Here is a 16054-nt window from a genome sequence, read left to right as displayed (position 1 = left end):
TTCTTTTACTCCTGGGAAGTAAGCAAGTGGACATATGAAATAATTAGACCAGGTAATTGCTGTTACTATCATTTATGAATCAGGACAGTTTTTTTCTATTACATCTTTCTCAGCTAGCAAAAATAATTGAATCCCTTATGGAGGGGGCAAACAGACATGCTACAGAGGTTAAATTACAGTCTCTACCCCAGGCAAAGAAGCACACTCTACAGGTTAACTGAGTAACTTCACATGTCAATCACTGCATTCACACCAAGCTCCAAATAAGAAGGTATTGGTGCTAAATATTACTCTTTACAAGCTGACCCGATTTTGACAGGATCGGTGTAGCATACGAGGGAAACGTTAGTCTTGTCAAATGAAAAGAACAGCACGTTTTTCAGTACTGATGTGTGATCTGTTCTTATTATCCCAGTCTGCTGCAATTCTGCAGTCTGGATACCTGACTGGACCTAACACCGAGTTACTCTATCACTGTAGCCTAAGAAAAGTATATCACATAGTTACCGCTGTTAATTTTAAAATCCTGAATAGTAAATGCCGAATACTAATGAGAAACAGGCAAGAATAATCTGATCTGCTGAATGACAAGCAAAATGAAACATGCTACAGTTGTCAACATAGCCTGATGCCAGTACAATGAACATTTCCCTCTGCAGAAGGCTTGTTTGCAATGCTAGCATGACTCCAAAAAGAATAATAGATGTGCATAATTAAGGATCTGTGTCACTCTTTTTATTTACTGCATGTAATTACCACACTTGTTTATAGCTAATGTCATTAATACGGGAAATGTAATGCTGTCCTGTCTGGTTTGCCTTCTTGTCTGTTTCTGATGTCCTAAATCTCTTCATAACACCCTTGTCTCCTGTTGTTGAAATAATTACGGTGTCATAAACAGCGCATTACAATGGCATCTTCTGGAAAACAGCCAGAATGAACACAGTCCAAGGAGAGAAACATTTGTTATGCTTCTATTGGTATGCATACTAAATGTGAACAATTACATATTGCATTACTGTTGTGTTCTTTAATGAGCTATAGGCAAATGTGGATCAGAAGAGAGATACATAATTTGTCCATCTAGGTTCATGACAAAAGATTTGTTTAAAAAAAGTACTCCGCACATATTTTGAGTTATTTACTTGTTATAAAATGTGGGAAGACCTGAAAATGTTTGGTAAGGCTTCATTATCTCACACAAACCTCATTTTTTTCTCTTTTCTATTTATCTATCTTACATACATATTTTACAGATTTGTTTTCAGTACAGCAAATTACACAGATTAAAGTGCATTGCGGAGTTAACCATTTGATTTTTCCTGTATCATATGACAAATAGATAAAGATGAGTACAGAAATGCTTCAATGTCATTTCATTAATGCCCAGGTCATCAAAATATGAGCTGATAAAAAAACATAGTGACTGTCTTGATTTTGACCCATTTGCTTTCTTTATACCCCTGGACATAATCCATTCTGTGATCACTGAACACCTTGATTGCATTTTATTTATTTATTTATTTTATTTTAGATTTGTTGACCGGGCTAGTCTAGCTGGATATATGTCCATTTTCAGTAGAGGCCTGGGGAGATAAGCTCCAATCAGTTCAGATGAAGTTCACATATACAGCAGTACATATTTAAATTGCAAAAAAAGAAAATTTTTTATGTGGTCACACATTTATAAAGTATAATAAAAAAAATGAAAATATCTAACTAGGCTTACTACAATTACTAATGAAGTTACAATTTAATGTTCAAAAGATTAATCTGTAAGATACAGTGCTCTTATTTAATGGAAGTGCATATCAGCAAAGGACAATTAAAACATTGGTTAGTGAGTAATTGTTAGGTCCTGTATACGAGCTTACAAAATGCAGGCAATGATCCCAAACAAAACACAGTACATAGTAAAGATAAGAAAATGTAATTTAATGTATATTATAGGCTCATAGACTAAGTATTAAGCTATCTGCCCTTTTTGTGCTCAAAATAACCTATCCCATTTGGTTATAGATTGACCATACCCATCCCATGGTCGATAATTATATATTGCTTCTAATGAGAATAACTGGGAGCATACAAGAGATATTATGAGGGGACTCATGCATAGGATAAAACATTTATTAGCTGCCTGTGTCCATTAGTAGTACAGGGTCAGTCCTGTGGCAGATTTTCCAGGGTCTATATTAAATAAGCGAACGCTTATTCATCGACTCTAGTTCAGCGAATGCTGAAAATGACAAACACTTGGAACAGCGATTTTTTTTCCTAGGGAAAAAAAAATCGCTGTTCCACAAAAAAACAAAAAAAAAACTTAAAACAGTATTTAATGTGGGGGCTTCGCCTCCCACTACCCCTGATAAGGGGGGGTTGTGCCACCCCCACCTTCCCTACTTAAATATACCAACTCTGAGATCGCACCAGAGTGGAGGGAAATGGCAAACTCCCAAAACCGGCCCAGTGATCTTTTTTCCTTGAGAAAAAATCGCTGTTCTGGGTGTTTGGGATTTTCAGCGTTCACTGAAATAGGGTCAATGAATCAGTGTTTGCTTTTTTAAGCATTCGCTGATTCAATATAGACTCGATTTTTCGTTACTCATCCATTGATCTAAGTTATACATGAAGATGGGCAGGGATAAACTTTGTATTATGTGGGTGGATATCGGAAGATGTGATGTGAATTTCCAGTCAACTAATTATAAACCTTAAAAAGCATTAAAAGAACACATTTGGCTTGTTCATATTTATCTGTTATTTACTTATTTATTTCCTTTTTGTAGACCAAACTTCTTGTTTTAGCTTTACCTAGTTTGATAACACAGAAAAAAAAAAAAAAACATTGGACCAGATTCATGAACAGCTAATTTCAGTGCTGCTATTGTGTGTATGCGCTGCATGATGCGTATAGTATAACGTGACATTTTGTATTCATTAAACATCTCTACACATCAAATAATTCTGCCAAACAAAGGTAAATGGCAGAGTATGATAATGTAAGCATAATCAGCTGAATTGTATGGTGATTATCCAATCCAGTATGGCTGAGCCATTCAGGAAGCTATAAAGTAATCTTGTAGAGTTGATATAGCTACTCCATCTCAGATGCCTGGAACAGACTACGACTACATGTCAGATCTATCACTAATTTCAGTTCCTTCAAAATAGCACTTAAAGATACCTACAGCAATTCATGGTTATGTCCTTGCAAAGATCCAAAATAAATTACTTTTCTACTTGCTATGGATTCTGTCTATTACTCATGTTCTCATAACTGCAGCATCTATATCATCTAACTAGACTATAATAATGCAAACTGTTGTCCAATCTGCTTCTACTATCCCACTCTTTTGCATACCTCCTACATAGGTGCTTATTTCCCCTACCTAATGTGAGCTTCTTTTTTCTTCCTGTTGCTGCTTTTATCAAACCTCCCACTGTACCTCCTATCTCATTTCTCACTGCACCTGTCTTCTGCTTTTATCCAACCTCTCACTGCACCTCTATTCTACTTTTATCTCACCTCTCACTGCACCTGTCCTCTACATTTATCCAACCTTTCACTGCACCTCTCTTCTACTTTTATCTCACCTCTCACTGCACCTGTCTTCTACTTTTATCCAACCTCTCACTACACCTCTTTTCTACTTTTATCTCACCTCTCACTGCACCTGTCTTCTACTTTTATCCAACCTCTCACTGCACCTCTCTTCTACTTTTATCCAACCTCTCACTGCACCTCCTTTCTACTTTTATCTCACCTCTCACTGCACCTGTCTTCTACTTTTATCCAACCTCTCACTGCACCTCCTTTCTACTTTTATCTCACCTCTCACTGCACCTGTCTTCTACTTTTATCCAACCTCTCACTGCACCTCTCTTCTACTTTTATCCAACCTCTCACTGCACCTATCTTCTACTTTTATCCAACCTCTCACTGCACCTCTCTTCTACTTTTATCTAACCTCTCACTGCACCTCTCTTCTATTTGTATCTAATTTCTTACTGCACCTCTCTTCTACTTTTAACCAACCTCTCACTGCACCTGTCTTCTACTTTTATCCAACCTCTCACTGCACCTCTCTTCTATTTGTATCTAATTTCTTACTGCACCTCTCTTCTACTTTTAACCAACCTCTCACTGCACCTGTCTTCTACTTTTATCCAACCTCTCACTGCACCTCTCTTCTATTTGTATCTAATTTCTTACTGCACCTCTCTTCTAATTGTATGTAAACTCTCACCTCACCTCTCCTTTACTTTTATCCAGCCTCTCACTGCACCTGTCTTCTAGTTTTATCCAACCTCTCACTGCACCTCTCTTCTATTTGTATCTAATTTCTTACTGCACCTCTCTTCTACTTTTAACCAACCTCTCACTGCACCTGTCTTCTACTTTTATCCAACCTCTCACTGCACCTCTCTTCTATTTGTATCTAATTTCTTACTGCACCTCTCTTCTAATTGTATGTAAACTCTCACCTCACCTCTCCTTTACTTTTATCCAGCCTCTCACTGCACCTGTCTTCTAGTTTTATCCAACCTCTCACTGCACCTCTCTTCTATTTGTATCTAATTTCTTACTGCACCTCTCTTCTAATTGTATGTAAACTCTCACCTCACCTCTCCTTTACTTTTATCTCATCTCTCACTGCACCTTTCTTCTACTTTTATCTCATCTCTCACTGCACCTCTCTTCTACTTTTAACCAACCTCTCACTGCACCTGTCTTCTACTTTTATCCAACCTCTCACTGCACCTCTCTTCTATTTGTATCTAATTTCTTACTGCACCTCTGTTATAATTGTATGTAAACTCTCACCTCACCTCTCCTTTACTTTTATCCAGCCTCTCACTGCACCTGTCTTCTAGTTTTATCTAACCTCTCACTGCACATTTCTACTACTTTTATCTAATCTCTCACTGCACCTCTTTTCCTTGCTGGCCTACTACTGCTATCATCACAGTACTTTCTTCCTGGCTTTTTTCTTCCTACAGCTACTTTTATCCAACCTCCCACTGTACCTGTCTTCCTTGTTGACTTACTCCTCCTATTATCATAGTATTTTCTTGCTGCGCTGTTATATACCTTATTTTGGCAACTCTCCATCTGTTGTACCATTGGGTAAAATTTATTAAGCACAACACCTTTTTGTTATTTGTATATTATTTCTTGGTATTCTCATGTATATATTTTTGATTATCTTGTTAGCAACTTTATAAATGTTACTTTTTTAATCATATTAAGCAATCTTATAACTGTTATCTGCTACTGTTTACTATCTGTTGTTTTGATGTGGAGCTTTTCTCCCCAGGTCTCCACTGAAAAGGGCTCTCTACCCAGTTGGACCAACCAGGTTAACAAATGTCAAAATAAATAAATAGGACACTAGAATCATTGGATCATAGGATCCTAGGAGGTTACTAGGCTAATGGCCCCAGGAACCTTACAAGGCTAGCCAAGTTCAGCCCATGTTCCCAGTGATGTCTGGTTCAAGCAGACACTAAAATCAGTACCTTTTGCCCCTGTCCAAGAAGGATACAGGTGAAATCTGCAGGGTGAATTTAAAGTTACCCATCCAATCATCCAAACTGCAGTTAAATAAGGCCAACAAAGGGCTTTGCTTAACATGAACAGAAAGCCTGTTCCAAAGGCGGGGTAACCTCTTTGAGGCAAATTTCTCTCTCCAGCAAGTTCTGTTTATGTCACATACCAGGTTAATGTCCTTTGAGTGAATTACCTGTGTGCCATTTGACTTGTAAATGTGCAGCATTTCCACCAAAGCTGGGTCAGAGACTGCTCTATATGCAAAGCACAGGTCACCTCTGAGCAGTCTATATAACAGAGTAAAGTGACAATGATTTCAATTTGTCCACATAAGACAGATCTTGAAGACCCTAATTTTCAACATAAGAAATCTCTGTGGTCACTCCAATTACTGGAGGTGTTTGGAAAGGAGCTTACCTAGGGGAGCACTATACTCCATTATTGGCCTGATGAGGAAAGAGTACAGAGGGGTTATAACCTCTTTTTATTCTGGAGGCAATGCCCTTACTTATGAGATGAGCAATATAAAATGCCCTTCTTACTACTGTGCAGACATGGTGATGGAAGTTAAGGTTGCTTTCAACCCGTCTGCTTAGATCTCTCACCACTGACTGTGTGCTTAGGGTATTGCAGTTGATGTGACAATTTACAGGAACATCACCCTTGCTAAAGGGGATTATAATGCATTTTTTTATATTAAGTTTAAGACCATGACTTTAGCACCAGTCATTAGTCTGGGTAAGACCTTCTTGCAGGATGTTTACATCACTAGGGGTTTCAAGGATTGCTCTCAGTTTGCAGTCATCAGCAAAAGTTGTCAGCCACAGTCCTTTACTTTTAGCCTGCACTTTGGAGAGGTATATTCCAAACTGTAGGGGGTCCCAGAACCGATCCGTTTGGAACACCACTGGTTACTGGTCTGTTGGAGGAGGTGGAGTCCCCTATTTTGACTGTATGAGTTCTATCAGTGAGCCAATTTGCAACCCACCTGACAATATATGGGTTGATGCCCAGCTGGGTGAGTTTATCAATGATGCCTGACTGGGAGATTGTGTCAAAGGCCTTGACTAAGTCTAGGTAGGCCATATGCACAGATTTGCCCCTCGTCTAGGGCTTTGATGATTGTCTTGAAGAAGTCCACCAAGTTTAACAGGCATGATCTCCCCTTGACAAAGCCAAACTGAGTGGGGTCGAACATTTGGAGATTTCTTATATCTTGGTTAATAAGGTCCATTATGATTCATTCCACAACTTTGAAGATAAGGCTGGTCAAGCTAGTTCCCAAAGTCTGTGGATGCACCCCTTTTGTGCAAAAGGATGATGGTATCTGTTTTCCATTCCGCTGGCTGTAAAACCACAAGCACCAACCAGTAATAAAAGAAAAGGAAGAACCTTCTGAAGAAGTCATATTACCTGTGGACAAAAGCGCTCAACTTGTGTTATTGTAAATAAAGCCTTTTTGTGGCACTTGATTCTGAAGATGTCTTTCTTTTCTTTCAGTACTTAGGCTGTGCTTGAAAGATGTGCTCAATGGTGATGCTAATTCCTGTTTTAACTCATGCAGAATACAGCGTGGGATGTTGTCTGCACCCATAGAGGCTGTGTTTTTGGCCTTCCTCAGAAATACTATGTGGGGCAGAGATGTTTGGGATGCTTTACGATATATGTGGCGGAAACAAAGGAGTGAAGTTTTCACTGATGCGGTCAGCCAGGAGGTTTGCTATATCCACAGGTTCTATATATGTAGTACCATTAACTACGAGTTCAGTGAAAATCTGGGCCTTACCTTTGAGGTTATGGATGTAACTAAAGAACGTCTTGTGATTATCCATAGTTAGGAAGCCCATTTGGATTTATAGTTAGCTTTGAAGGATTTCAATAGGAGCTTATTTCCTTGTATATGTTGAGGATGGAGTTTTGCCAGTTATGAGACCATTCCTTCCTGCTCTTAGACATCAGTTTCTTTCTCCTATTGCATAACCTATTAATGGTTGTTGTCCAACAGGCAGGTTTGAGATATGTATTTGATAGCAGTGGGTCTCCGATGTAACTCTGAAAATTGTAAGTATAAGCACAGGAAATTAGAAAAAATATCTGAAAATGCATGAGAATGGTGATGGTCAGACATCGCTGCTCACCTTTAACTCATTCACTCCACTGGAGCTGAGGAAGTTATCACTGTAACTTCCAATGGGCGGAGCCTAAGCATTTTGTAGAATCAAATTATATCCTCACATTTCAAACAAATGTGTGTATCTCTAAAACCATAGGGGTTATGAAAGAAGTATAAATGGCAAACCCCTCAGCACAAACTATTTTTAGTGGCAGTATTCTTTAGGTTATAGGTCTTAAACCAAATTTTATAAGTCACAGTAAACACAGCAACTATTACATTTTCAATATTTTGTAGACAACGTATAATATCTCAGCAACTACTCAATTTATACACATACTGTCAGTAGAATTTTATTCATCTAGCTGAGCGCTTTCATCTGACGCTAAGGAGTTCTGTCTGTGTTTCTTGGTTGTTGAGATATTTAGAAAAATATGACAATTATATCTATATAAATTAATATCATAAAAACAACAGCTAATATCTCTTTACCTGCACTAGACAAAGGTCAAATATGAATGCAGCTGAGTTTGCCATTGTGTAAGTATTAAGGTGCAATCTTTTAAAACCTTGCACATAGCATGGTTTTGGAATTATTGATACAAATATTTTAATAGCAATATTTGAAAACTAGAAGCATCAATAGGAGGTAACTGCAGATGCACATGGAAGTGTCAGGTGGATGTAATGAATTAAAGTTGCTTTTTTAAGAAGGAAAGGCCTTCCTGCACTCCCCAATGTGGGTTGCAAGCCCATTCACACCCTCCCAAACTTGCATAAACAAACTTCAAGATTATTATACTGTGAAGAAAAGGAAATAATCTGAGAAACTGCAATTTCATATATATATATATATATACAAAGGCATTTCCACTCATTCAGTTGCCCTGTGCTGGCACTCACAGTAACCTGTTTCAGAATGTAAAACCGTTACTAAAATCATCAGCTATAGGAGACCAACACATATTAGTGGTCACTCTCAATAGTTAGTGCCTGTGATGTGTCATGTTGTGTCCTTCTACACCAATATAAGCCAGTGCTTTTCTGAAATAATCCAGTGCTGGTTTGTGATTGATTTTGCAACTGCTTTTTAAAAGATTTATTTTGATTTAGATTTTATTTGTTACCTCTGATTTTCAATGTTTGTTTGAAGAAATGGATAGCTTATAAATAGAAAGGTTAATTTAGATTTTTTTGATGTGTATTTTGTTATTTTACCTCTGTTTTTCACTCTTTGTTGTTAGAAAGTGATAGATTGTAGACAAGCAAACTCAAGCCTTCCCAAAGGACCTAGTCAGCTATAAATTTACACAGACTCTAGACAGGACAATCCAGAGCTTATCTGAAGCAGTCTTATGTCGGTTTGTGATTTATTGTGCAACCGCTTAATAAGAAGAAATATATTTTAGTGTATATTTTATTTTTAACCTCTGATTTTTACTGTTATAATGAGGTACAACTGCAAGCGAAAATGTAAAGGAAATCCATTATTTTACTGTGACTGGCATAACAACTTTATTAATTACTTCCCTTGTATATGGTTAGCTCAGTATACTTAATTTAACATTTAATTGCATATCGGTTCTTGTGAGTGATTTCCTCATACACGTTGACTTCACATTTCTTTGAATTCTGTGGCAACTGATTTTGATTACTTTTTTCTGTTAGAATTCTTTATTCATTTACAGTTGAAAATGGACTCCTTAAATAAGTATACCATTAACGATTTCTTAAAGCACGGGTATCTTGTACGCTGTACTAAATGCATTGCATATTTAAAGGTTAAACGGCATTACACCAGTGATCTGTGTCCCTCATGTCAAAAGTTGGATAATTTGCTTACCATTATTAGTAGTAAATCTAGACTTACTGATGACAATTGCATTCATGCAACTGGCATGGCTTGGAAAACGCTTGCTACAATTATAAATGACTGCACTGATGAGATAAAAAAATATCAGGCAAAGTGCAAATTAGAACACATTTAGGAAAGGAAGTATTCGTTGTCAGTAAAAATCACTCAACACCTTTAAAACATGATACTCCCAGTGAAAACTCTGGAATTCAGAACACAAGTATTCAGCAAACTGAAGATTCAGAACATGCGAAAGAAAGAAAGAAAGAAAGAAAGAAAGAAAGAAAGAAAGAAAGAAAGAAAGAAAGAAGTTCACAACAAATAACAAGGAAAAACATGTTCAACTTCTATAATACAATGAAAATACATAGTAGGAAGAACACTGTTTATGTAACGCACAGATTACAGGGAATGATAACATTGTTCACTCACTCTACTAAAAAGGCATGATTTCTTCAACAGATAAGAAAGAAAAAAGAGGCAAGGGGTAGGTGGAATGGAAAGAAATCAAATCTGAACTTGGAAGGATTGAAGAACATTAATATAAGAGGAGAAAGAAAACAACAGTTCAAGCTGTGGAAGTACAAAGACAGCTGGATGAGCACTATGCTGGCAAATATAATAAAGAATAAAAACAATTAGACTAATAAGACTAACTGTAATGAATATCATTCGTTTGTAACAATTAGTAGAGCAGATATTGTTGTATTAGAAGTGAAAGATTCTTCAGATCTGGTAAGAAAATATGCTAGTAACTGGAGAGTCAGTTATTAGAGAAACATTTATACAGAAGGCAATGGACATCAAACTGTGTTTTTGCCAGGAACAAAAATACAGGATGTGAGAAAAGCCTCAGAATGCTTTAATGTCAGGAAGTATGGTGATATTTATGTTATTGCTAGTACAAATTAACTCATCTTAAAGGACTCAGACTGCTAATACAGAACTTACAGCTCTCTTAGCTAGCACACCTTGTACAGATGTCAGGATGTGTTCTTCACAAGTCACATGTAGAAAAGAGTCAGGTCAGCGTGAATGAAAATATTTTGGGGTAAATACCTACATGAAATAAATGTCCCTTTTTAAAAGATGGAAATATGTACAGCATCTTGACCTAATTTTGGGAACACATGCATTTATTTATGCAGCATAATGTGCACTTGTCAAGACCAGAGAAGAAATTTTTTGCAGCAGATATAGTTCAATATTTAACTAACGCAAGACAGGAGTTTTGCCATGTCAGAAGTTTAACAGTTCACAGATGGCAACATCTGATGTATCTCTGATGGATGTTAATGCTAGGAGCATTAGTAATGAAGGTTTTTTTTTATTTACTAAAATAAATTCCATAACATCAATGTTGTTATTGTTTGTGAAACATGGTTAATGAACAATGACTGGAAACCAGTTCTGTCAGGCTATAAATGTTTTACTGTAACAGACATTCAAATAAGAAAATTAAGTGGAAGTATTTTGATCCGGATTGAAAGTAGTTATGAGACATGATTATTACATGCTTAGTGATAACACTAATACTGTAGATTACGTAACTTTGACAATAAAGACAACATTGGAAGGCATGATTAATAGGATAACAGGAATCATAGGAAGTTACTAGGCTATTGACTCTGAGGCCGTCAGAAGCCTAGCTAAGAATTTAGCCCATGTTCCAACAGGTCAGCAACCTATACCACTGTCCAGCATGGACACAGGTGGAATCCCACGGGTGTCTTTTTTGTTCCCCATCAAGTTATCCAGGTTGCACTTAAAAAGGGTTAATGAGGTACTCTGCCTGATGTGGAGACAGTGTCTATTCCACAAAAAGGGGAGTCTCTGGGACACAAATCTGTCCTGCCAACAAGTCCTATTGTTGTCACAGACCAAGTTGAGGTCACATGTGCAGGTTACTTGAGTGGTGCTTGACTTGTGGATATGCAGCAGTCCCATCAAGACGGGGTCTGAGATTGTTTTGTATGCCAGACAGAGGTCACCTCTGAGGAGTCTGTAGGAGACTGAGTAGAGGGACAGGGCCTTTATCCAATCTGTGTAGGGTAGATGATTGATGCACTGGATTCTCCTGGAGAGGAACCTCTGTGGGCTATCCAGCTGCTGCATGCGCTTTGTGGAGTACATGCCAAAAGGGGCATTGTACTCAAGAATGGGCCTTTTAAGGGAAGAATACAGGGATGTTATGATCACCATGTCCCTGGATAAGATACCTTTACTAATGAGGTGGGCGATGTAGAAAGCCTTCTGGACAACAGAGGCAATATGGTGGTCAAAAGTCAGTTTGTTATTAACCTGGGTGCCCATGTCCCTCACGACTGATTGCATGCTTAGGACATTGTTATTAATGTGATAATTTGTAGGGACGTCACTCTCCCTAAAGGTGATGATGATGTATTTTTTGGCATTCAGTTTGACACCAGTCATTTATTTGGGTGAGACCCTTTTGGAGGATGTCAACATCAATAGGGGAATTGATGACAGCACTCAGCTTGCAGTCATCTGCACACTTGGTCAGCCATAGCCCACTGGTTTTGGCCTGCACCTCAGAAAAGTATAACCCAAACAGCAGAGGCCCCAGGACTGATCCCTGGGGTACACAGCTTGTTAAAGGTCTACTGCTTGAGGTGGCTTCCCCTATTTTGACTAGGTGAGTTCTGTCAATGAGTCAGCTTGCTACCCATTCTGTAATATATGGATTGATGCCTAGTTGAGGGAGGTAATCTATTATATCTAAGTGGGGAATAATATTGAGGCCAGGTCAAGGTAGGTGGTGTGCACCATCTTCTCCTCATTAATTGCTTTGGTGACTGTCTCACAAAAGTCGACTAAATTTAACAGGCATGACCTCCCCTTGACAAAACCAAACTGTGAGGGTATAGAGTGTTTGGAGGATGCCAATGTCCTTGTTAATGAGGTCCATGATAATCTGCTCCATGGTCTTTAATATCAGGCAAGTTAGGCTGATGGGTCTCTAATTTCCTGGATCAGTGGACGCTCCAACTTTGTACAAAGGGATGACAGTGGCTGTCCTCCACTCTGCTGGGATGAAGCTGGTAATCAGGCTTTGGTTGAATAGGGTGCCTAATGGTGCTGCAAGGTCCTGCCTGAGATCATGTAGGATGCAGCCTGGGATGTTATCAGGTCCCATGGAGGCTGTATTTTTGCCTTTGAGAGGGCAGTGATGACTTGCTCCCTGGAGATAAGGGGAGGGGGCAGGTACTGGGGATGTCCTGATTTACAAACAGGAGGGACGAGGGTGAAGTTTTTCCTGAAATAACTGATTTAGCAGGTTGGCTATATCTACAGTGTTTGTGTATGTGGTGTCCGTGACCACCAGTTCTGAGCAGATCTGGGTGCTTCCTTTGAGATTACTGACATATGTGAAGAAGGCCTTATGATTGTCTTTAGTAGATGTGATCAGTTTGGACTCAAAGTTTGCTTTGGAGGATTTCACTAGTGGTCTTATTTGCTTGATCAGGCTAAGGAGAGATTGCCTCCAGTTAGGCATGTGCTCCTTCATGGTCCTGGACAGCAATTTTTTCCTTTTATTGTAGAGTTTATTTATTGCAGATGTCCACCAGACAGGTTTACTTTTCCTTCAGGAGGATAATTTCATCTTTTCTCATCTTCCTGATTCCATGCAGCTATATAAATGCTCATATAGTACTTTGGTGTAAGTTTGGACATATGTACCAGTTCTGATGGAGAGGTGGAGGCTATGAAGCTGTTTATACCTTCCCTCAGGAGGTTGTAATCAGCTTTGCAGAAGTATTTTTGTTTGACACTAGCTAGAGGGGGTTGGGGGAGATGATGACTTTGAAAGCGACCACTTTGTGGTCAGATCTTAGCAGGGATGAGACACTGTAGGGATGCTGCAATGGTTACTCATGTTTGCTAATAGCAAGTCCGAGATATTTTCACCTCTTGTGGGGTTTCGACCAATTGGTCCAAAGCATTTGCTATGACAAAATCATGGAATCTTTGGACATTTGTGTTTTTTTGGTATGAGTATTTCTTCTAATCTATTGTTAAATAGTCAAAGTCACCCAGGATCAGGTTAAAGGGTTAAATCTTGATAGATTCGAAGAGATCTGGATAGGTGTAGTGGGCATCTTGAGTCAAAGTTTGAGGCCTATAGCTAGTTATGATTTGAATAGGGGTCTTGTCAATTGTTAACTGCACCTGGAGTGTTTCTGTGCCTCATACTCTTTGACCAGCCTGGAGGTGGTATGTCTGTTCTATATATTGCAACTCCACCTCCTTTTGCTTTGCTGCCCACGGTTTGGGGTTTGAGTGTATGATAGGATGTGTAACCTGGTATGGCTGCGGTGTTCTTTACAGCTTGGAACCAGGTTTCTGTGACTGCACAAATGTCAGCATCTTCCAGGTTTAAGAATGCTTGCAATGAGTGCAGTTTCATGTTTAGACTCCTAGTGTTTAACAGCATGACCTTTAATTAATGTTTTGATGAAATTTTCATGTGGGGAGTTTGGGCCTCATGGCATTGCCTAAAAAAAGCACTATTTGTTTGGCAAGAGCATTTGCCAGGAGCCTGAATTCTAAGGAAGACAGATGCAGGCCATCTCTGAATCATGGTTTGTCAGTCATGTCACCCCAGGCTGTCAGGTACTGGATCCCCTTGGAATGACACAAGAAACTAAGCCAATTGTTAAAATCAATCATTTTCTGCTTGCATTGAGGCATCATTCTGGGTGACAGTAGAGTGTTGCTTAAAGCTAGAAACATACCTGCCTGAGACACATATTTAGCGAGCTCAGTCATGTCTCTCTTTATATAGTCCAGGGAGGTATGTCTCATGTTATTCAGGCCAACATGGACTATGACAGTCATAACAGTGTTGGAGAGACTTGAGTGCATGGGTGATATGGTGTATTTTGGCACCTAACAACCAACCAACCGTGAATTTCTCCTTATCCAGCCTGGTGAGTGGTACATCTGTGTGTCTCACAATGGAGTCTCCTATGACTAATATGTTGGGTTTATGTTTAGGCCTTAGTGGCTGTGAGAAACAGATGTGCGGACTATGTGTGGTGTGTGGTGTGATAGGCAGTGGAGTTTGTGTGTGGTTTTGCCTCAGAGGTCTCTTTTGTTTGTGTATGTTTTTGTTGAGGACGTCCGCATATGTGAGGGTGTGTTGTGTAGGTCTTGGTGGTGTCTGAGGAGTGGTGCTTGTGTTGACAATCTTCTCAGTGCCTGATATACTGGCTTGTGGGGGAGAGAGCAATGACACTAGGTGCTTGATGTAATTGCATCTGTCAGAAATTGCGTTCCTAGGTGGTAGTAGTAGAGGGCTGTCTGTGTACATAGGTTCATAGGTTCATAGGTTGGTACTAGGCTATCGGTCCTAGGGCCTGTGCAAGCCTAGCCATAACAATTCCCTGGATATTTCTTCCCACAATATTTACTTCTCTGGACCCCTGTCTAGCAGGGTGACTGACATAATCCCCAGGGTGAATTTCCTATCTCCCATTCAATCATCAAGGTTCCTTTTTGCAGAGGGCCAATGAGGCGCTCTGCTTGACATGTAGGGGCAGTCTATTCCAGAGTATGGGGAGTCTCAGGGTCAGGAACCTATCCCTCCAGCATGTATTGGTCATTGTGATGGCAAGGTTTAGACCCCTGGAGTCTGTGGCTCTGAGGGATTGGTATTTCTTTAAGTGGAGCATGTCCAACAGCTCAGGGTTTGACATGGCCTTGTATGTTAAGCAGAGATCGCCTCTGAGTAGACGATATGCCACAGTGTATAGCTGGAGTTTTTTTAGACAGTCAGAATATGGCATCTGCTTTAGGCCTGTGATTCTTTTAGTGAGGTATTTCTGTGGCCTTTCCAGCTGTTGCAGATGTCTTGTGAGGTACATACCAAATAGGGCATTATACTCTATAATGGGTCTAATGTGGGATGAGTACAGTGGGACAATGACTTCCTTTTTTCTGGATGAAAAGCCCTTAGTGAGGAGGTGTGCCACATAGAAGGATTTTCTGACTGTTGTGGTGATGTGTTTATCGAAAGTGAGACCACTGTCCACCTGTGTCCCTAAGTCTTTCATCACACTTTCGATGTTTAGTGTCCTGCCACCTATGTGGTAATTCATGGGTACACATTTTTTTCCAAAGGGGATAACTATGCATTTCTTGGCATTAAGCTTGAGCCCATGGCTCTAGCACCAGGCATCTGTTTCTGTAAGGCCCTTTTGAAGAATATCCACATCATTTGGGGATTCAATAATGGCTCCTAGTTTGCAGTCATCTGCAAACTTTGTTAGCCAGAGTCCCTTAGTGTTGGCCTGTACTTCAGAAAAGTAGATGCCAAACAAGAGTGCTCCCAGGACTGAACCCTGAGGTACTCCACTTGTCACTTGTCTGGAGCTGGATTTGGAGTCAGCTACTTTTACAGTCTGGGTTCTGTCAGTAAGCCAGTTGGCAACCCATCAAGTGACATAGGCATTCATGCCCAGCTTAGTAAGTTTATCTATGATTCCAGAGTGGGGGATGATGTCAAAGGCCT

Source organism: Protopterus annectens, chromosome 9.part0 (genome assembly GCF_019279795.1).
Source record: "Protopterus annectens isolate FY-2018-M chromosome 9.part0, PAN1.0, whole genome shotgun sequence".
In the NCBI taxonomy this organism is placed as follows: domain Eukaryota; kingdom Metazoa; phylum Chordata; order Ceratodontiformes; family Protopteridae; genus Protopterus; species Protopterus annectens.
Note: the sequence above shows the minus strand (reverse complement) of the source record.